Source organism: Tamandua tetradactyla, chromosome 5, assembly GCF_023851605.1.
Source record: "Tamandua tetradactyla isolate mTamTet1 chromosome 5, mTamTet1.pri, whole genome shotgun sequence".
NCBI classification, from domain to species: Eukaryota; Metazoa; Chordata; class Mammalia; order Pilosa; family Myrmecophagidae; genus Tamandua; species Tamandua tetradactyla.
In genome coordinates, this window is record NC_135331.1 from 172,695,353 (window position 1) to 172,719,414 (window position 24,062).

At 37.6% G+C, this 24,062-nt stretch overlaps 1 long non-coding RNA gene across 1 annotated transcript; it reads right to left on the reverse strand.

The window, feature by feature from the left end:
• Nucleotides 1-2,168: 2,168 nt before the first annotated feature.
• Nucleotides 2,169-23,497, reverse strand: LOC143682883 (uncharacterized). Its single transcript, XR_013175344.1, has 3 exons — nucleotides 23,268-23,497; nucleotides 2,843-3,062; nucleotides 2,169-2,703 (listed from the first exon to the last, which is right to left on the reverse strand). It is a non-coding gene; the product is annotated as an uncharacterized LOC143682883 (long non-coding RNA).
• Nucleotides 23,498-24,062: the final 565 nt, after the last annotated feature.

Below are 24,062 nucleotides of genomic sequence, written 5' to 3' on the forward strand. Positions count from 1 at the left end.
TGTGAACTTTAAGTCGCCCCAGAGCACTGGAGAGCGTACTGGAAGATCATCCATCTGCCTTCGGGCAACCGACTGTTCAGTTCCTAGCAGAATTCTAAAATGCCTTCAACTTTTAGAATAAGGCCAGACATGATGTGTTTGTCATCCTAGCAAAACACTCTTTAATGAGATGCTCACAAGTATAAACCCCATGATTTGGAGAAGAGGAAAGGGATAATTTTAGTCAATGTGATCTACAATGTTTACTAGATTTACCACATAATTTTTCTTCATACAAATGGCTGGTAGGGAAAAAGAATGTATATTTTGATCATTATATTTTTATAAGCAATGCTAATGAAGAGAACAAGGATAAATGGATTGAACCTTGAACCTTTGGCTCTACCGACATGCTGTGGGGCTACTTGCTAAGAGAGCTCAAGTCAACTTGTATTTTGGCTCCAAGGAATAGGGGGCAAAAAGTTAGCTCATGATTCATCTCATCATCTGCCTCCTAAACCTGTTCTTTATCAGATGGAAGTACCATACCTGAGAACCACTAGGACCCACTTCTATTCCTGAATATACACAATGCCAAAAATGAGAAATATTCGCTATGTGGTCATTGGAGGAATCTGAGAATGTAAGTCCTAGGGAACTAGTGAAGTAGTTTCATAGTGTCTCCTTGTTTCAGCACCCCCAACCTCAGCAAAGGCCTTTAAAGTATGCGCCTCACCAGCTAGCTTCTCATATCACTCAGTTTTCTCTCACGTGGATTTTTTATCATGTGGTTATGTTCAAACATCAAAAGAACATTAAAAGAAATTTTCTTTAAAAAAAAAAAAGCGGCCAGAACCTCATCATCCTACCGAACTATTAATTTTTGTTCTCTTGTGTTTTTTTCTCAATACACACATTTTACATGGTTATAATCATAGTGAATGTACACTTTTATTTTACCGAGCTGAAAAAAGTTCATGGTTCTTTTGCCATGTTTTTTATAATTTTCTCGATGTTTCATTGTATTGAGGTAACATGCCTTACTAAATCAGTTCTCTGCTGTTGAATGTTTAGGGATGTTTAGATGTTTCTAACTGACTGCTAAGATTCTATAAATAACACAGCAAGGAGCATCCTAGTGCATGAGGGGTTTTTGGTTTGTTTTTCTTTTAACTAGAATTTTTATTTAACAGAATACTCTGTACCCATCAGGTAAAAATTCCCCCTACTGAATTATTTGCTTTAGAATGAATTGCCAGGGTTGGCATGATGGGGTCAAAGGGAAAGAACATTTTACAATAATTTCCATATAGCATAATTGTGTTCCAAAATAATTATATCTATTCAACATGACTCTAGAAGTTTATGTAGATTCTTGTATATTGCCCCACCTTTTCTCAGATGAAGTTCACATACTCAACTGTAGTTTTTGTGATCACATATGACTAAAGTAAAGGAGTTAGCAGAATGAACGTTTGCTACAACATTTTGTCCTGCAACAAAGATCAAAATGTTCCCAAGGTCAAAAGTAAATGTCCTGGGAGGTTAACGATAAAGAAATCTTAGACTAATGACTACCTAGCTTAGTACAAGGCATGTTATTAGTCTGTTCCCTGAAATTTTCATTGAAATGAAGACTAATAGTGTCATCCTCTGCTAAGAAATCAAAAGTGAGGAGTTGGAAGACACACCATACATTTAGTCATGCGATCATTCAACATACAGCAATTATAAACTTACTGTGAGGGTGGGCCATGGTGGCTCAGCAGGCGGAGTTCTCACTTGCCATGCTGGAGACCCAGGTTCAATTCCTGGTGCCTGCCCATACAAAAATACATATATATATATACGTATATATATATATATATGTATATATATATACTGCATATATCTCTAGTATTCCTTTACATAAAGGATAAAAACAAAAACTTCTCTCTGAAGTCATTACTATCTGGTGTTCTTTAGTCACATGAGTTGCTCTTAAGTGCTAGAACAAGCTTCTGTTAGCTGGGTCTTCAAAGATAATAGAGAGTCATCTAGATTAGGAAAGTGGAAAAGGGATTCCAGCTATACGGTCATGAATGGAACAAGGAAGAAGATCCACAAGGGCAAAGTATTTAGTTGGTAAGAAGGGGCATGAGGTTAATTAAGACAGGAAAGATTTGCTTTGTTTTATAGAATGTGTTTTAATACAAGCCTCTCAATGGTCTTGGTACTCTGAGTGAGTAGATATATTAAAATTAACAGCTTAAAACAACAACAGAGCGGTGCAAGCGTAGCTCAATGGTGGTAGTTGTGCCTGCCATGAGGAAGACCCAGGTCTGATTCCCGGTCCATGCACTTCCCCTAAAAAACAAACAAGCAAAACAAACAAGCAAACAAAATTCAACAAATGGTGCTGCAATAACAGGATAGTCCTATGGAAAAATGATGAAATGTGATCCTGCCATACAAAAACAAGCAGATATTTATTCTCTAACACAGTTTTTGAAGGTTAAACATCTGGGTGGTTTTTGTTCAAATCTCTCAGAGGTTTCAGTCACGATGTTGACCAGAGCAGCAGTCATGTGAATGTTTGATGGGCCCCAAGTTCACTTCCAAAATGGCACATGCACATGTCTGGTTGTTGGCAGAAGGGCACAGTTCCTCACTATGGGGACCGCTCCTTAGAAGTATTTGAGTGTCCTTGAGACATGGCAGCTGGCTTTCCCCAGAGTGAGTGACCTAAGGGAGCAAAGGGAAGCCACGCGTTCCCGTAAGTCATGCATCGTCATTACCATATACACTGCTTCTTATTTATGCAGTTATATTCAGCGTGGGAGGGGAACACATAAGGACAAGAATACCAGAAAACGAGACTCACCGGAGGGGGTGTACCTTGGAGGCTGATTACTCTAGTAGGCTTGAAAATCAGAGACCAGCCAGAAAAGCGCAGATGTGGTCAAGGATAAATGGTTGTCTTTCTTTTGAGCATGAAAGAATCTTTTTGTGGAATTAAAAATGAACAACTGGGTGGGCCATGGTGACTCAGCAGGCCGAGTTCTTGCCTGCCGTGCCAGAGACCTGGGTTCAATTCCCGGTGCCTGCCCATGAAAAAAAAACGAAGTGTGACTAAATATATTGGACTAAATTTTGTAAAATTTTACTACTGTGTTATCCTCCTGGAATTGATTCATTTTCTCTGCTGTGACTATCAGTTCTTGCAGGCCCCATTCATGATGAAGTTCCCTAAGGAACAATTCATTCATTAACTCAAAAAAAATGCCTTTAATCCCATCCCCGCAAGTACTTTATTAAAAGCATCTTTCTGTCTTATATGTAGAAATCTTTTTTAACAAACCAAATCATATTTCCTTTCAGGGTAGATGGAATTCAGTTCAGTTCATATCAACATCTATTAGGCACCAACTGTGTGCAAGGAATCAAGCCCCCCACCCGCCGCCCCAAGGTCACAGTCCAAAGTGGGAGATGCACAAATGTAAATAACCACGTTTACACAATATTCCAAGTGTAAGAAGAGAGAAATGCACTGAATCCCAGGTGATCTTCTCTTGCCTTTGTTACTCCTTCAAGACCGTGCAGAGAACTGGTCATCTAGGTTTCAAAAATCATCAGTTTAAAGCTTTAATCAGTCAGTTGTTGGCTTTATGTATTAGATTGTAGATTGACTCGCCTGCCATGCCAAAGGACCCTGATTCGATTCCCAGTGCCTGCCCATGTAAAAAAAAAACAAAAACTTAGGTTGTAGATTGATTAAAACTTTAGGCTACTAGGTGGGACATGACTCCCAGGGGTATAAATCCTCCCTGGCAACATGGGACAGGACTCCTGGGGATGAGCCAGGACCCAGCATCATGGGATTGAGAATGACTTCTTGACCAAAAGGGGAAGAGAGGAAGGAGACAAAATAAAGTTTCAGTGGCTGAGAAATTTCAAACAGAGTCAAAAGGTTATGCTGGAGGTTATTCTTATGCATTATATTGATATCCCTTTTAGTTTATGTTGTGTTGGTGTGCTGGAGGGAAGTACCTGCAACTGTCGAGCTGAGTTCCTGTAACCTTGATTCTTGAAGACAAGTGTATAACTATATAGCTCTTACAATGTGATTGTGGGATTGTGAAAAACTTGTAACTAATGCTTCTTTTCTCCAGGGTATGGACAGATAAGTAAAAAAAATAAGGACAGAAAATAAGTAAATAAAGTGGGGGGGGGGTAAGGAGTGAAAACAATTGAGTAGATTGCAATACTAGTGGTCCATGAGAGGGAGGGGTAAGCAGTAGGAGGGTATATGGATTTTTCTTTTCTCTTCTTATTTCTTTTCCTGGAGTAATGCAAATGTTCTTAAAATGACCATGGTGATGAATACACAACTATGTGATGATATTGTGAGCCACTGATTATTTGCATAGGAGGGACTGTATGGTGTGTAACGATATCTCAGTAAAAATATTAAAAACAAAAAAACCTTAGGCTAGTAATTTTCAGGGTGTTTTTGCTTTCTAAACAAACTCCTACTTACAGTAAAACTTCACTACGGTTCTGTGGAAAATTAATGGGCATTTCACAGAGTAAGACAAAATAAAACCCTTTCACAATAGGTGATATTTCTTCTAAAATTACTCTGGAGCATGTATAAAGGAAATATCGAACACACAAGTACAGCTGTTCATATTTTACATGATAATTTTCTTTTAAAATCAGTGTGGTAGGAATGTCACGAAGTCACCTGAAGGGCGATGTGACACGGACCAGGCAGTGGGAGCGATGCTGTTCTTTACAGGCGATGTTTGGCCAATGACTAGTGCTGTGTTGTTACTTCTAGTATGATTGCTAGTTGGTGCCATGTGTCATGTCTTGTCAATTCAGCATATATTTATGATGATGTTCAGTGTCAGTCGAATCTGCATGCAAATCAAATTTTAGCCATTTCTAACACAGTTTTTTAAAATTCTTTTGTGTGTGTGATTTTTCTAACACAGTTTTTTTTTTTATGAGACCCTTTATGATTTCTCTGTTAATCCAAGCCTGTTTCTTTATCATGAGCTCCAGTTGCTGCCCCATCAATGTGTTGCAACTCTAAAAATGTGGTATTGTCAAATGAATTTGAGAATGTAATTCTTTACAAGATCGTTTGTGTGGGAGAATCGCATAAAATTGGGTTCTAATCCAAAGTCCATCACTTACTACCTAAGTAAAATAATATAATTAACTATAACCAGTTATGGTTGTCCCCCATTGTATCTTAGGTACTCAGAGGAACAGAGATAGAAAATGAAGCCCTGCTGTTAGGCAGCATTTCTTTCTTCTAACCATATCCTATCCCCAAATCAAAATGAGTATTTCAGAATCACAGGACTCCAGAACAGAAAGGACAACGCAGATGACTAAGCTGAACAACCATTTAATAGCAGAGGATCAGAGAAAGTATCTTGCTTCAACTCAGGAAGTAGGTTGTAGAATTGTGCTGTGAATCTATGATAGTGTGTATCAATGTTCTCCCCAAATCACTCCCTCTCCTATAAAAAGAGTCAATAATTCCCCTATTGCCATGTGATATGCAGTGGCTGTGATAGGAGGAGTATGTCTCTCCACCCTGTTGGCATTGGACCTAAATATGTGTCTTGCTTTGGCCATTGGCATGTGAGTGGACATCACATATGCCACGGCCAAGCAGAAGCTTTAGCTGTCATCATGTGGTTTCCGAGTTCCCTATTCCCTTCCTTCTGCCATATGGTCACATGTCCCCAGGGAGGCTGCTCCTTTAATCTGCATCCTGGAATGAAGAAGAAACTTGGAACAAACAGGCCTCTGATCCGTTTTCTCACATGTTGTGAAAGTGAAACATAAACTCTGTTGTTGTAAGCCACCAAGATTTTGTACTTAGAGTATAGTTTATGTAAAATTGACTCTACATAGCTTATAGTTAGTTATGGTAAAGTTATTCATTACTAGAGTACAACTGACTAATTTAGAACACAAGACCAAAAAGGATGAGTGATTTGCTCAGGTTTACACAGTTAGACAGCTAAGTGGCAGAACCAGAATTAAATCACAGTTCTTTTGACATCCAGTCCCATATTCTCTCCATGTTTCCGGAGCTCCTTAAATGATTTATGTAAACATATACACAGCATGTTGTGCTTATAAAACACCAACCGCTCCATGACTACAGCTTTGTCAAATTAATGTGTCCTCATATGCTGAGGGCAATTGACAGGCTTACTATTAATCAGTGAAATTCTCTCCCGTGTCGTGGTCATTACCGATGACACTGACCTGAAGCTGCCCCTCCTGCTGTGGACCAGGCAGGGTGGGGTGGGGGTCTGCAGGAGGCTTGCCCCTTTTCATCTGCTCTTCTTGGCCTAGTCATCTTGAAGTGCCTGTTATCTTGGGTGAGAGAGAGGACTCTGGCAACAGCTCCATTGTATAGTCTTATCTTAGGAACATATGGGCTTTTTCACACTTGGTTTCCCTAAGTGGGCTTTTAAAAGTGATGGCAAATTCTGTCAACATCTCACACCTGTTTTGTGTCCTGTCCAATACAAATCTTTCCAGGACCTTTGAGAAACTCACTTAGGACCAAGCTACCTTTGTGCACCTGTTTCACTTGTTCCTTTAGCCATTTCCCCCTAAAAGTACTGTTCAGAAGCAAGACCTCCAACTCAAACTGGAACCGTCTGTCTGCTGCTTAGGCTTTCCTTTTGACCTTTATACCCCATTTGAACTGTATAGCATAGATTATCTAGATCCAACTCAATTCTATCCTAAATTCAGTTTTGGATGATTCTTCATCTTCACCACATTAGATTACTAAAATTTTGAGTGTTGAATTCAAGTAAGTAATTCGTAGCATCTAGTGCAATTGACCTTTAAAGGTGCTTAGTATATTCTAAATTTCACTAACGATAATTAATAGGCATGCATCATAGGGAGTTATTCTTCTTTGGTAATACAAAATTGAAATCTTGAGCATGTGAAAGTTGCAAGATATATAAATAATATAAAGTGAAGAGGAAATGTGGTTAATTAATCACATTAATTAACCAATTAATGTGATTGTGAACAACCAGTCTGAATCATTCATGGTAATAGACTTAACTGTGTTTTTACTCCAAACTATAGGATGATATCATCTTACTTTTCCTGATTATGTCGAAGATAATTTATTAATCTATATCTCACACTTTATACCGATTTAATAGCCAAAGAGATCAAAGATTTAAATATGAAAAATGAAACCATAGAAGATTTAGAAGAAAACATAAGAGAATCCTTTATGACCTTGGAGTACTTGAAGGCTTTTCTAAGCATGATTCAAAATTTAGAAGCTATAAAAGAAAACTGATAAATTCAACAACGTGAGAAAAAACTTCTGAAGCACACACACAAAAGCAAGACAAATGACAAACTGGTAAAAATCATTTACGACTTAAATTGCAAAGGGCGTATTTTCCTAATATATAAAGAGCTTCTAGAAATGAATAATACAAGACCAAGAATCCAATGGAAAAGTGGGCAAATTATATGAAAAGACAGTTCAAAAAGTGGAAATGCAAATGGCTTTTAAACATATGAGTAGATGGCTGGCCTCACTCATAATTAGAGAGATGCAAATTAAAATTGCACAAATATATTATTTTTCTTCCAGGAGATTGGGAAAAGCCCAAAAGTTTGGAAAAAAAAATGCCTATGGCGAAACAGGTGCTTTCATACATTGCTAATAGGAGTATAAATTGGGAACCACCACTGTTTCAGTGTGCTAAAGTTGATGAAATGGAATATACCAGAAATGGGTTGCCTTTTATGTTGGGGATTTATTAATTTACAAGTTTACAGTTCTGAGGCCGTGAAAAAATCCACATCAAGGCATCAGCAGGGCTATATCTGAACTCAGAAGACTGTCTGCCAGCATCCGAGACACCTCTGTCACATGGAAAGGCACATGGTAGGGCTGCTAGTCTCTGTCTTCTCTTCTGGGTTTCTTTGTTTCCAGCTTCTAACTTCAGTGACTTCATCTCTGAGCTTCTGTATGCTTCTCCCTTTTAGCTTCGGTTTCTTTTAGCTTCTGTGTGTCCTTCTCTCTAAACTTCTCTGGGGCTTTTTCTGTCTTTATCCTCTTATGAAAAACTCCAGTAAAAGGATTAAGACCCACCTTGAATGAGATGGGTCCCATCTCAATTGGAATAACCTCAAACGGTCCCTCTTACAGTAAGTCTATACCCAGCAGAATGGATTTAAAGAACATAATCTTTTCTCAAACCTTCACACCCTATGGTAATAATTTGGCAATATTAACAAATCAAAAGCACACTAAAATTGTTCCAGCAACTTCACTTGTCAAGTTTTATTCTGCACATATATTTGCCTATTTGGAAAATGACTTTGCATAAATTTATCAATTGAATCATTGTTTATAACAGCAAAACATTGGAAACAACCTACATGTGTACCAATAAAAGACTACTACAGTAATTATGGTACATCCTTACAACCAAATGCTCTGAAGCAATAGAAGAGAATGAGAAAGCTATGTATAGATATGAAAAGGTTTCCAAGAAATATTGTCTTGTGGAAAAGCAGGGAGGAGATGAGGAAACCGATAGAGAAGGGATGAAGATTAAAGATTAGGGATACATCTCTGAATAGGTTTTTTTTTTTTTTAAGCATGGGCAGGCACCAGGAATCAAACCCCAGGTCTCTGGCATGGCAGGCAAGAACTCTGCCTGCTGTGCCACCATGGCCTACCCTCTGAATAGTTTTTTTGTTTTTTGGTTTTTTTTTTATTAATTTTTAAATTAAAAAAAATATATGACAACAAAGAAACACAAACATTTTTAACATATGATCATTCTGTTCTACATATGTAATCAGTAATTCACAGTAGCATCACATATTTGGATATTCATCATCATGAGAACAGTTTTTACAGCTTTCAATTTTTGAACTACAGACCGATATTACCTATATAAAAAATTCTAATAAAAAAAAAGAGACAATTTTAAAGAGTCAGCGGAGTTAAGCAGAATTAAGAAAGCTGGTCAGTTAAGTTAGTTTTCAAAGTCTACTTAACATTAATGTAAGTAGAGCCTTAGATATTTTTATTCCTTTTCCTTTTTAAAAGCCACTCTAGAGAAATGGTGTGAGCTAAGTTGATATTGGAGCTCACAGTGTTGCCAAGCAAAATCCCAGTGAAGCATGTTCTAACACATTTGAAATATATGAGCCCTGAACACAACTTTCTGACACCCTCTTAAAGTAAGTAGGTGAGAAGAATTTTCAGCAATATAACAATTTGTATTTTGGTATTTTGATGTATATCCTACAATGCCAGAAGAAATTACTGTAGTTTACATTTCTTTTTTGGCAAAAGCCATACTGGTTAGCTAATCTATTTTCAACCATATTGTTTCACACTTGATTCCTATATAGGGGGAGGGCAGTTACTTTGGAAATTATTATGGATTCATGATATATTACATTTTAAACACTAGGAGTAGGGAGTTTTTTCTAGTCAGAATTACCATCCAGGTACCACAAAGCCGGAACGGTGTGGTGTCAAAGAGGGGGAAAGATGCTCAGGAAATAAATATTAATTGAATAAATTAATAAAGAGAATAAAGAGAAAAATACATACTGATTTTCTACTGCATGCAAGGCAGAATTTTATGCACAAAGAGACATATAAAGATTAATAGAATGTGGTTCCTGCCCCTAAAAACTTTAAATTTTAGCAAATGAAAAATAAATAAATAAATAAATAATTTAAAAATATGTATACTAGATTCAGACTCTATGAGTTTGCTTACTGTATTTCATATCAATGAGATCATACAATATTTACCCTTTTGCATCTGGCGTATTTCACTCAACATGATGTTCAAGGTTCATCCATGTTGCTGCATGTAGCAGAACTTCCTGCCTTTTTACTGAATAATATTTTATTGTATCTATATATATACATCTTACTTATCCATGCATCAGTTGATAGACACTTGGGCTGCTTCTGTCTTTTGGCAATCGTGAATAATGCTGCTGTGAACATTGCTGTGCAAATATCTGTTCGAGTCCCAGCTTTCAAATCTTTTGATTATATACCTAGAAGTGGGATTGCAGGGTCGTATGGTCATTCTATTCTTAACTTTCTGAGGAACAAACCGTCTTCCACAGTGGCTGTATCATTTTACATTCCCACCAAAAATAAATGAGTGTTCCTATTTCTCTGCATCCTCTCCAACACTTGTTGTTTTCTGTTTTTTTTTTTAATAGTAGCCATTCTACTGAGTGTGAAATGGTATCTTAATGTGGTTTTGATTTGTGTTTCCCTAATAGCTAGTGATGTTGAGCATGTTTTCATGTGTTTTAGCTGTTTGTATATCATCTCTGGAGAAATGTCTAGTCAAGTCTTTTAGCATTTTTTAAATGGGTTATCTTTTTTATTGTTGAGTTGTAATATTTCTTTATATATTGTAGATATTAACCCTTATTAAATATATGGTTCCCAAATATTTCCCCCCATTAAGTACGTTTTCTTTTTACTTTCATAGTAAAGTCCTTTGATGCACAAAACTTTTTACTATTGGTAAGGTCCCATTTATCTATTTTTTTTTTTCTCTTGTTGCTCATGGTTTGTACATAAAGTTTAAGAAACCACTGCCTAACACAAGGTCCTCAAGAAAATTCCTTATATTTTCTTTTAGGACTTTTATAGCTCTGGTTCTTATATTTAGACCTGTGATCCATTTGGACTTGATTTTTGCCTATGGTGTGAGGTAGGAGTCCACCTTCATCATTTTGCACACAGGTTGCCAGGGGGCAAGATGAAATAGGGAACGGGGAGTTGGTGCTTAAATTGAACACAGTCTCTTTTTGGGTTGATCATAAAGTTTTGGTAATGAATGGCAGTGACAGTAGCACAACATTGTGAATGTAATTAACAGCACCAAATTATATATGTGAATGCTGTTAAAAGGGAAAATTTTAGGTTATATACATGTTATTAGAATAAAAATTTACAAATGTAGGACTGTACAACACAGAGTGAATCCTATTGTAAATGACAGGCTATTGTTAATAGTCCAATTATACAGATATTCTTTCATGAATTGTGACAAATATGCCACACTAAGGCAAAGTGTTAATAATAGGGTGGTAGATAGGAACTCTGCATTTTATGCATGATTTTTCTGTCAACTTACAACTTCTCTAGTAAAAAAAGAAATATACACATTAGCCAAAATACAAAGCAGAATGCAGCTAGTTGTTATACAACAGACTTATTGAGTACAGAGAAATCAGTTCTACCCAGTTAGCTGCAAAGTCAAGAAAAATAAGAAGTCCAAAATAAAAATCTGCAAGCATTCCTTCAGCATTGTGTAAGGAAACGAGAGCTTTTGAGGACTTCAAGACTTCCAGTCACTAATGAAGATGAGACAATTTCCCTGGCTATTCTACTTGTCTGGGTGAAATAGCGCACAAGATTCAACAGCTTCCTTTCTATGTGCTGACTCTTTTCTCACTGAGAAGCCTTCTGATTACTGATCCAGGATTTCCTGATTCCCAGGAATTCTACGGAATATTCCAATTTCAAAAAAATAAAAAAGGTCAGTTCTCTGTTTCCCATGACAAATTACTAAGTAATAAGAGTTCTGGGTCTATAAACCAATCTCTCATGAGTAGATTAGCATGAGTTAGTCACCTCAAAGCCTGTCAACCCTCTATCAACAGAAAACATCAAATTGCAGAACCTGCAAAAATGAGCACCAGGCACAAGGCATGCCGGGACCTCATGGAAGTGCCAACTTCAGGAGCAGCTCAGCCAGGAAAGAACAGGAGGCCATTCTCTCATCACCTCCTCTGTGACATATTTCCATCCCACTGCAAATTTTCCTACTTTTGTAAAATCAAATTCAGGAAGACAATAAATATGAACACAGAAAAGTATTTTCTCAAACAAATACATGTTTTCCCAACAGTGTGTTCAAGGCAGTTATAACAAGACCCAGGGCAGGCAATCTTAAATATTTGCCAGGAAAAGACTGAACAACTTGGAAACACAAATAGGCACAGACACATTTCTCCAGCCAATCATATTGAAAAACTAGTTTCGGTTTCTTCTTTTTTTTTAACTGAGCAGATAACCTTTATACATAGGTACTTTATAGTTTAAGAAGCCATTTCACAAATTTCTATAGCCATGAAGCACCTCTACAATTGTAACAGTGTACTGAATTAGGAATTTACGAAGAAATGAATTATTGGATTAAGATAGTCAATAATAATAATGATAATAATAATAATAATAAGGGTCTAACCTGAACTAATTTTTTAAGAAAAATGTATAGCATTATGGTAGATGTGCTCCAGTTTAGGAAAAGGGAATCATCCATCTAAGTTCTTGTGACATTTATCCCTCAGAACTAATCTTATCTTTGACGTCTCTGGAGCACAGTGGGTTAATAGATGGATACTTCCCAAGTGAAATTCTTATTGCAGCTGTCACAAATCTTCTCCAAAGACCTCCTCTTTTATTGTTTCTTTTCTTTACCCTTTTCTCCCTGTTGTCCCTCTGTACAGCCTCTCATCCATCCATACTGTTCTTCCAGCATCAGGATTAGGAATATTAAACTCAACTTTAAATTCTTAAATGAAGTTTGATTATTTGGACTCTGATTATGGATCCTGTTCATAGTTACATTTTCATTAAGAGCAAAGGTCACCAAAGTTCAACATGTGTTTGGCATCATTTTAAAAGACCTTGCTCTCTGATAAGTTGAAGAGAATATATAAAGCTGCATATCTGCAAGCCAGCAGCCAAAAATATACACTACATAAACTTGCTACTTTCTTGCAGTTGAAACCTTTCTTTGTTTACAATGGGTATTTTTCCACTAATTTTGGTTGAATCAGCTTGAATTAGGAAATTAATTCAAGCAAATTCCAGTTATGTACTGAGTACTTGCTTGTGCAGGATATGGTCTGCCATCAAAGAAGGCAGACAACCTCAAAATGTCTTCATCCTATAAGGAGTAGAGGAAATCCAGGTGGTGAGATGGTGGCTTAGCAGGCAGAATTCTTGCCTGCCATGCTGGAGACCTGGGTTCGATTCCTGGTGCCTCCCCATACCAAAAGAAAATAAAGAGTAGAGAAAATCTTAGAGATGGGAGGAACAGCTCAGCTTAACCAGAAGAATGTTCGGGGAAGGAACATTTTATACCAAAGACTAATATGAAGTAGTTTAATTCTGGCCTGGTGTATTTTCTTCCTTTAGCCAGAGGCAAATCACTAAATCCTTTAAAAGACTTCTCTCTCACACTCTTTAATAATACTTAGTACCTCAAAGTGTTGCTGGGAGGATCCAGAAGTATGTTATGTGCTTTGAAGATGAAAAGCAATATATAAATGCTTAAATATAACTATAAAAATTCAAGTAAGTGAGCTCATAGCATGTGATTTAAATGGAATGCATGTAAATGCACAATCCCCACATAGTCAAACAACTAAAGGAGCTTCAGCTAAGACTCATAACTTACATGACACTAAGCCTTTAATATCAGAATATGTTCATTTTCAGACATCCAATGCAAGTCTTTCATTTTACCAGAGTTGAGAAAAAGTAGGTCTCAAGTGCCCATTTCAAGGGCACACAGCTAGGTAGACACAGACAAAGACACAGGACAAGAAACCATGTGTCCATAGTACCATCCAGCATTTTCTGTGTCACTCCACATTCTCCTTTAACCTATAAGATGTCAAATATATGCATGGCAATAGCATGCTCAGCTGAAATGTTGATAGTTGTTGTTACACATCTGGATATTGGAAAATAAGCTGATTTAAGACAATTCTCTTACAATCAGAATAAATGTCCCCCTGTAGACATATCTCAACTCTTATTTGAATTTTTTTTATTTTTTTTATTTTTTTTATATTTTTTTCTAATTTTTTATTAATTAAAAAAAATTACAAGAAACACAAACATTCCCAACACATACACTCAGCAATTCCCAATTCTTATTTGAATTTTTGAAGCAGTTTACTTCAAAATTAGGGGAGGCTTTATATCTATACTCACATTGCAATGATTCTCAAAAACTATGCTAGAGCTCCTCTGAATACAGGCAAATATGGGTGAAAGAGGAATTAAGAGAGAAGGTTTTCAGCTACCACCAGCAGTAGCATCTGTAGAATGAGTAACTGGTTCTCAACTCCAGTCTCTAAACTGATAACTATTCTATAGCAAACTTCTCAAGTAAGACTCTCTGTGCTACGTTGGAATTATGTCTTATAAGAGAGACACATCAGAGCACCCATTAACATGGTAACAATAGCCAGCACCATCTGAAATGTCACCTAATCAGAGTGCAGCCTCCGGGATGATCATGATAAGGAGTACACCCTATAACTAACTCAGTAGATCTGTTTTGATTTGACAGGGTTGCCTAAAGTTCTCTTCAATAAGTTAGGGGCACTCAAACTTTGGCACTCATCAGAATCATGTGGAGGGGCTTATTAAAGTACAGATCTCTGGCTCCATTCCCAAGGCTTGTGATTTAGTGGGTCTGGAGTGGACCAGATCATCTGCATTTCTAACGAATTCCCAATGATGCTGATAGAATTTGGGACCACACTTTGAGAAACACTAGACTAAAGAAAAAAACACCCAAATAGGAGTCCGCAAATTGTTTGGTTCTGGACTTATTATCCCTCTTCTCAGAGTGTGAAAAAGTTGACAGTTAACCAGGTTAAAATAATCCCTGCAAACTGGAATTTACAAATTCAAGACATGTTTATGGGTTTTTTTGGCCCATATAGTAGTGGTTTGTTTGTTTTTTTATTGAATTTCTTAAAAACATTTTAAATTCATGATATTTTGTATAAAAATTCAATTTCTGAGGGTGCACAGGGGGTTCAGTGATAGAATTCTTGCCAGCCATGCAGGAGACACAGGTTCAATTCCCAGCCCATGCATCCCTCCCCCCACCCCCCACCCCCCGAAAAATATCGGATTCTAGCTTCTCTTGAAAATTCAACACTAGGTCATGCTTGTGACCTAGTGTTGAATATGCAGGAACAACGGTCTCCACTTGGCTTGCTCCATGTACTTGAATCCACCTGCCCTTGACCTTGTACTCCATGTTGATAATGAATCTTAAAATTCAAGTCCCCAAGGAAATAATTTTTCAGTTTAGTTTTCTACTATGTGTAGAAATGTATGTAAAACCGTGTGGTTTTACAGAGCAAACCAGATATTTCACCATTCACTTCATTTTACTGCACTCCGTTTCAAAGCAGTTTACTTATTCAGAGAGAACCAAATGGAATCTCACATCTTTTACTGGTATCCCTATGATTAACAAGGCAATTTTCCAATTTTACTGCACTTTACAACTGCTAAATGTTGCATTATTTAAGTTTCAAACAAGTTCAGAAATAAGAAAATGCTTTAAGATGATGTAAGATTTGTTTTATAGAATTGACACCCTCCAATATGTATTTCAATAAATAATGAAATATTTTATCTTTAGCTTGCTTATTTTTTTCTTAACATAGTTTGTTGCTATATGTATGCACCATCTAATTTTATTTTATTTTACTATTCAACCCTTAATTCTCATCCACATTTCCTTAACTTTTTTTAATTGAAATTTTAAATCTAATGTATATGCTTGTAGAGAATTGTTCAAAGCCATTTTGGAATGAGACAGAATAACATTAAGTTAAAAGTTCACATTTATTATTGTACACATACTTAAGATAGGATGAGTTTTTTGGGGGAGAGGTTTTCATGTTTTTCCTTAATTTGCTGTGGTCCCAGGACCAGCAGTAACATCACCTGGGAACCTGTTAGAAATGTAAATCAGTGGGTCAATCCCCAGACCCACTGACTCAGAAAGTCTAGGAAGGGACCCAGCAAGCTTTCTGGGTAATTTTCATGTGTGACAAACTTTGAGAACCACTACCCTAAATAGGTATGCAAATCATTATACCTGTGCAAATAGCTGTAAAGTGTAGCGTTAAAGGACTTGGTGAAAGTGATTCATGAATAATTTCAATATATACTATTTTGTCAGGGTTCTCTATTCCGAAATATCCCTAAGAACAGAGATTTTTCTTTTTCATCTTTCTGAAGGAGATTTTGTTTCTTAAGATTTGCTTTCCTAAGTAGCTCTGAGAACTGTAGAGCATATCCTTTATTTTTAGGCCCATAAGACATGTCAAAATGCTAGTGAAAAAGGCAGAGAAAATCCTATACTGTCATTTTGCCTCATCTCTTCTCAATATTCTTAAAAGTTAAATGTCTGCCACTGAGCTGAAGTCCTTCTTTTTTATACCTTCCTCCATCAGGATGATGATATAATCCAATGACCCACAACCATACCTGCTTTCAGTCACTAGGGAGCGTTCATTCAATCACTAGGGAGTTTTCAGAAAATATTCTTGCTGGGTCTCCATCCCCAGAGATCTTCATGTATTGTCCTGAGCTGGGCCCAGGGCCAATGATATGCTTTTAAAAGCTCCTCAGCATATTATTCTCAAGCAATCGGGTTTCAGATCCCTTGCTTTTCTCCTTCTCCAGAATTGTCAGTAACCTAAAAACCTTAGACCTCCGTCTTCTGTCCATATGGTACCTGAAGCTACTTCTCTTCAAATGAGCCAAGGTAAGTCTAGTACCTAGAAAATTTTGAGCAATAAGTATAAAGTGAAATGACCTAACCACAAAGCCACTGTGTTTATTCCAAGCAAAGGTAAGAAGGTGTGTGAATAATTCAGGCATTTTTTACTTTTACTAGATCATTAAAACCACACCATTTTTCTTTGGCTTGAAATTTGGGATAGTTAACTTCACATACCACTTTGCTGGAGGGTGTAGGTATAGCCTAAAGCCAAAGTAATGCTTTCCATTGTTTGCTTGACCAAAGAGAGACAAGGGGAGGGGGTGGAAATCACTCCTTAGTTTCACACTGTGGGTGGGGTGTTGACACAACCCAAATCCAAGAGCCTTCAGTCTTTTGCTGGATTGTTACTTCTGAAAACATTAGATTTGGATCAGAACTCAGAAACAGAATGTCAATTCCTTCTCTCCATCCCCGGCAAACGCCTTTTAATTTTCTTTTTGCAGCTCCTGGTATTTTTTGGTGACAGTGTTCTCTTCCCACTGTTTCCTTGTGGCATGCAAAAAGATCTTGGGCTCTTGACCTTTTGATATGAAAACATGCATCAGAGCCCTGCTTCTGTGGACCCTTTTTTTTTCTCTTTGATTTAGGGAAGTGGCAAGAATGTGTGGAACAATCGTGAAGTTCACATTTCCTCTTTAAACAAATGAAAAGGGCAACCCACCAGAATTTCTCACTGACCTCAGGGAACTTTTTAAAAATAAGAAAAAGAAAAAGAGAAGAAAAAAGAAGAGATAGGATTTTTTAAAAGAAAAGAAAAACATTCAGAAAATATTTGATTTTTATAAGCTTCACTAAGACACTGACACAGGGTAGAAAGTCAAACATTGATTTTTCAAAGTTGAGCAAAAGTGGAACCATACTATTTATAACAGAGTGGTGACCTGACATGGAATTCTAGTTCTATCCACAGACTAATTGTATGATTGTGTGTGACTTAGGGAAAATTGTCCAACATCCCTAAGACTTGATTTTGTCTTCTGTAAAAATATCTCACAGGATTCTATGTAGATCAAATAAGATAATGCACATATAAAGTACTTACACAGGGCCTGGAGAGGAGTGAGCACTCCATAAATGACAACTCATCATTATTCTAGTCACTTCCCTGAAGGCTATCCTAGGCCACATTTCTCAAATGAAATTTCTTCTCTGCCCACACCAAACTGAGGTATAAAACAATTATGAACCAGTGATCTGAGAGGGATCAGCAGTAGACTGTGACAAGAAAAAGGACAGACCTAGCAAACTCAAAAAATCTAGAATATGTAAAAACTGAATAACAGCCTTTTATAATCATTAATGACTTTGGAAAAATAACCCATAAAGATGAGGGCAGTCAACTCAGTAATTACTAAACACGAAGTTACGTGTCATCCAAAAGCTAAGGGAGCCTCTTTCATCCTCACTCCATTAGATTCTAGAATGTCAGAACTTGGGCTAACTCACTGGCACGCATGGGGTGCTCAGATAGTAGAGGGCCAGCATAGCCATGACTGTGAGCTGAAGCACTCCAGCTCTTCAAGAACTAAGCCCCCTATCCAGGCAAGGTTACTGGCTCAGAGCTTATGGGAGATGATCCTAGCATGCAGCAGCCCAACTTCCTGTTATACTCTTGGCATAACTTCCCGAGCCAGCCTTGACTCTCCCTCCCCAGGGACTCTTCTAGGCTCACAGTTTGAGGTATTGTATGGCTATCAGAATACACTCCAAGAAGAACGAGGGTGGGAGCTATTTAACTCACAAACAAATCCAAAAGGGCAATGTGGCTGTGCACCCCTAGATGAAAGAGATTTAGACTTGTGAATCACTGAAAATAGCCGGAAATCAGACAAGAAGGGCCCTGTCCCAGAGTAATAGCCTCACTCAGAGATTAAAATAAGCCTGACCTTTGTCTATGCGATTGTGTAGTCTGGGTCATATTTAGCTGCTCCAGCTGAGGACTTGTGAAAACCTCCATCTGCATGTTGCGAAACTGCATCTCTGGGTCAGGGAGTGGTCTCTCCCCGAACACAGAGGAGACACTTATTCAGGGAGACATTTCACTGAAACTTGTGGCTTCTAAGCCAAGAAAATGGAGCTTGCTAAAATTCTTTTTTTTTTCTCCTTGCTCAAATTAAATCCGAAACGGTGAAATATGACAGCCAAGAAAATTGAGGTTCTCCAACTGATGCTAAAATTATATAACCATCAGACCTTTCTCCACTCACCTTTGGAGAGACTCTGAAAATCAAATCTCCTCATATAGTTTCTTTGCTTAGAAAGCTCAGGAAGGTTTCAACTGATACTGGTTTTTGTTTGTTTTACACTATGTGGTACAACTTCGCTGCCTAAGGATCAACAGAAAAGAATGCAAGCTATTTATAACCAGGAGGTCCCCAGGACCAGGAATTAGAAGACTATCTCCTAATTCCAACCCTGCTAATGAGTTATTCTGCTTCACACACAAATTATTTCTCTGTGCCTCAGTTTCACCTTCTATAAAGTGGCGATAATAACACCCATCCTTCCTTGCTTTCTCAGTATATTACAAAAAGAAATTATTGCATTTGCAAGCCCAGGGGAAGCAAGGCTTAAATCAAAGCATCATTATTGGTATTGCTTATTGCCAAATCTTCTCCATGTAAATCACAGCTTTCTTTTACTAATAACCCATGCTAGCACTGGCCTGGTAACCTAAATGTCAAAGGGCCAAGATCACATTACATCTTTTGACATGCTTTTAATTCACATACCATCTAATTTTGCTCAGAGTCCCTTACGTCATTTTGTCAGAAATCATTTTGCGCATGAGTAACTTCACCTAAGATGCAGCAGGAACTGAAGACTACAGCATTTGGGTCATTAAATACACAAAGACAAGCTTGGGATGTAAACCCTTGGTCTCAGGGTGCACCATCCAATTAGACAGCAGTATCCCTCTCCTTTCCCAATTCAGTTTTCCATTGGCTTTCTTTGACCTGGAAAGAATAAGGTGACATCCTCTGCTGGATGTTTTATGTGACCCACCCCTACCACTAAGCATTATTTTAAATCTTGCATGGAAAGAGCAAGATCCTGTGACCTACATCCATCAGACTATAATACCCCCCCAAACAGTTCTCAGTTATTTTATATTAATAGTGACATGTAATAATAAAACTTGATTTTTTTTTCTTATTAGTGAGTGGGGGGGTGAAGAGGATTAAGATTTAAACGGGGTACAGGGCCTTCTCACATGTTTGAATTATACTTTTCTTGGGAAGACTGGAGAGGATTACCACAAAATTACTAAGGGCCATCTCAAGGAATTGTACTTCTTAGTTACCTTTGCTCCAGATAGAGAAGTGTGCAAAAGTGTCTGCAAAGGAAGGCGGGGGGTGTCCCTTGCCAACTCCAAGTCAGCAAGAGAAAACTGAGCCTGAGCAGAGAAGTCAGGAGAACTTTCATGCAAATGAGCTCCTCCTCCCAGCCTGGGTTTGGTATATGAATATTCTGGATGACCCTGAGACACACTTCAGTGTTTCACCATTTTGCACAGGTTCACTGGGGAATTGCCTGACAGAAGCAGATAAGTCACAGAGGAAGAGTGGGAGAGGTCTTCTCAGGAACTGCAGCAGGAGGAGGAAACATGTATGGTTAACCCTGGTCAAAGGTAGAAATTAAAAGAATGAGATGGGAAGTTAAGCCTTAAAAAATCCGCTTGCTTCTCCTCTTCCCACCCCCACCCCAGGACAATCACCAACAGAACTTAGTATCTTGGGTTCACTGCTCGCTTCCTTTTCTAAACTGCTGATGCCACTCTCCCAGGGGGCCAGCACTGGCATGCTGTGTCCTTTCTGCCTACCATCCTTCCTGACCCATCTCACCCCAGTCTCCACTCTTTCTCCTAGTTAGGCTTTTGGAAGGTATTTTTACCAAATACCTATTAGCTGTGGAAGTCAAACTATAGTGCGTAGCTTGAGTTTTCTAGCGTATTTTCCTAAAATGGTATCCAAAGCAAAATTCTCTTCCACGGCCGCACACCAAGGGCAGAAGAGGTCCACTTCAAGTGCAAACAGTACATTATACATTGCAAAGTGACTAAAAGTCGCTCTGCATTTCATTTTCGCCACTATCTGTCAATTCGAAGCAATGCCAATAATAAAATACTCCTACCACTCAAAAAATCTTTTTTGGTCCAAGTTCCAAAGTGGTTATGGTTTCTGCTATTGAGTTTTAGTAATATTTATGTAAGCCTCAAATATATACAGAGTATATTATTCTTTTAAAAAAACAACATTGGATTCTACATGGAAGTTAAGTCAAAGAACTCCCATTTATACACCCAGAGACTCAGCTAAATGCATTCATTTTGAGAGTAAATTCAAAATGGTTCACAAGCCTCTGGGCTTGTTCCTATCTCCAATGCCTGAGATACAACATATTGATGTGTTTGAAACAGTAGATTCAAAATAAACAATGATTGTAAGTACAAGGAAAGAGAACGTGCGCTTCTTCAATTCTGTCTCTCTGTGTGACCCCTTGGAGTTATTTGTGCTTAACAGTTTTAAGTAATAGAACTTATTACTCTGAATTAGAAAAATGTTCCCCTTCTCAAGAAATACATGAATATATTATATATTAATTTTACAAGTGTATCTAGAACATTTTTGTTCTGTAGTATTCCACATATTTTTATTTTTATTTATCTCTTTGCATGAAGATATATATTAAATTTAATAAAATTGTATTTTCTATGTTTCTTTTCTGGCAGTTCCTATTCATGTCATATGAATATTGCTGAAATATATTTTTCATATGGAGCTATTAAAAACTGGTCAGTACTGGTTGGCAAAAACTACATGACTGCTGTCCCACAGTTTTCCAAAGAGTGCATGATTCATTATTCAATTATCCAAGGAGCATACATGGAGTGCCTGATATCTTCCAGGCACTAGATCCAGCCTTGGATGTACAGAAAGCAAGAAGGCAGATCTTGTGCCTTGATGAGCTGATAGGTCAGTGACTCTGGGATTTGGCAGATTGTCAAAGCCCAGGCTGTGGATAGAAATAAGAGTTTGAGCTGAACACACTGACACAAGTCTAACTTACTGGGAGCGAATTCCAGGCAGCCCCAAACCAAATTGGCCAAATCACTTATTTCATTCCATTTTCTATAAATGAGAGGCCTCATGTGTGCCCAAAAGAAAGGGCCTGATTTTATTTTTCTACATGTAATTAAAAAGATATTCATGAGCATTTCTAATACGGTTTTGTGATTATGTGCAGGAAATGCCCACTAGCATAATAGCTCCTATGCCATTTCAATTGACATCCAAAAAAATAATAATAATAAAGCAAGTTTACGCACATCAAGTGCAAAAGGACTCAGTTCCTCATAATTCTTCTTGTGAGGATTCTGTGTTAAGAAATGGAGAGGTATGTATAGACAGCTTCCTGCTATTCTTGCTGTCTGCATGGTGGGAAAGGATATGAGAGGTAACATCCCTAATATAAAAAATGTTAGAGGGAGAACTGAGCCAAAGTAGGGGAAATCTTCTGTATCTTTTAGTTTTTTTCCACACAATTCTAAAACATACAAATATTCCTCACTCTTTAAGGAAACTGAAATTCCCTCAATTCTTTGTAAAAAGAACCATTCAACTAAATATAAAAAAAAAAAACAAGAGTGCTGATTATTGCTGGACAATCAGAACCTGAGAATTTCCTCTTTGAAAGTATCTTCTGATCAGCGACTCCAAATGATATTCTTATTTTTTTCTTTAGTGGACATTGGCAGAGGGCTCCTTTTCCTATGAAAAACAGCACCTTGCAACCTTCTGTGAAAAACTGTGCAGGTGGTCTGATGGGTAATGGGATGAAATTGAGCAAAAGAAATTTTAGGTTCCAAATCTCAGAAAAAAAATACCTGCAGCAAGACCCATTAGTATGTGGAATAATCTTCCAAGGGACCCAGTAATGGCCCATCACTCCTGTAATTTTAAACGAGGATGGAAAAAACATTTGAGAGTATTCTACAAAGAAACAGCCTGTATTGGAAAAGAAGAGGGAAAATGACCTAATTTTCCATCTGTAATTTTCATGATTCTGCCTTGAATGGCCTCTTCACATATAATATCTGACAATTTGGGCATTCGAGAATAGAAAATACAAAAATGATCTTGCTTCAAGGCAACAGTTAAAGAACTTTAAAAGGAAACACTCTTAACAATGACAATCAGACTGAAATTAATAATAAAGTACTCATACTTCTGCCAAACACATTCATATTCGAATTCAGTGTGTGTGGCTTATTTTAAGATTAAAATTCAAATGCATTTCCATGTGTTAGTTACTGTTTCACCATCTCGGTCACTGCAGCTGATGCTGATACTGACGCTTCCCGTAAGAGTCAAATTCCATTTTTTTAGGTTGAGACAGGAAATACCACTCAGCACTGGAACACATATAAAATCAGGAAACTTTCAAAGATGTAATGCAGGAAATCAACCAGAGAATATTCAAATAGTCGCAATGTGCCTAACATTTGAAACATTTCTTCCTCTTTTTTTTAAACAAATGCTGAGTAAAACTTCCTGTATTTCAAAAGCAACATCCACGGACTCTCAAAATGGCAAAGTCCCACAGACTTACCATTTCTTCTCTTCACACTTATTTTCTGACTTTGCGTGCTTTCCCGGGCTTAAAAAAAATGGCCTGTATAGCACATATACATATTTATGTTTAGAATCCTGTCCTCATGGAGTAGATGGGCTGTAAAACCAGTCATTATCATCAACAAATTGCTCCTTTGAGTTCCTGCTGTATATGGGGGAAGCTGAGATACAAGAGAGTCAAGGAGCCTGGTTTCAATTCTCCAGAGGTTTAAAGGTTGAGTGAGGAGGGATGATGTAATGCTAATAACATAAATAACAATACGTTGTTACCTGTGTTTCCTTATTGACAAAACCTAGGTAACTGTACCTACCTAGTCTTGAGGATTGCTGGGAGTGATTGTGGCATGGTGCCTGGCACATTAAGTGGTGTATTAAAGGTTGTTGTCGTTATAGATGAATTGTCAGATGAATAATGTTAAAAAAATCAAAGAGAGCTCAGATGTTGGGGGACAGGCCTGCAGTGGTCAAGAAAGGGTGAGATAGTCTTAGGCAACCTAGAAAGTTCTTGGGCAACGCAGGGCTTAAACTGGGCAAAAGTTTTTGAAAAGTCCCTATTCACTTCCAAAGCTGGAGATTGGCAGGACTCTCCCAGGGATGACACATTGTCTCAGACTCTATTCTTGAGTGATCTTGATGGGCTGATTTCCCAGCTCTTTTAAACCTGTTTTTCCAGGTAAGTGCAGACAATCAGAGCATTAGCTCATTTACAGTTTAGTCCTAATCTAATTTTGTTCCATTTCGGAACACCTCTGGCCTGAGGCCACTTCCCAGC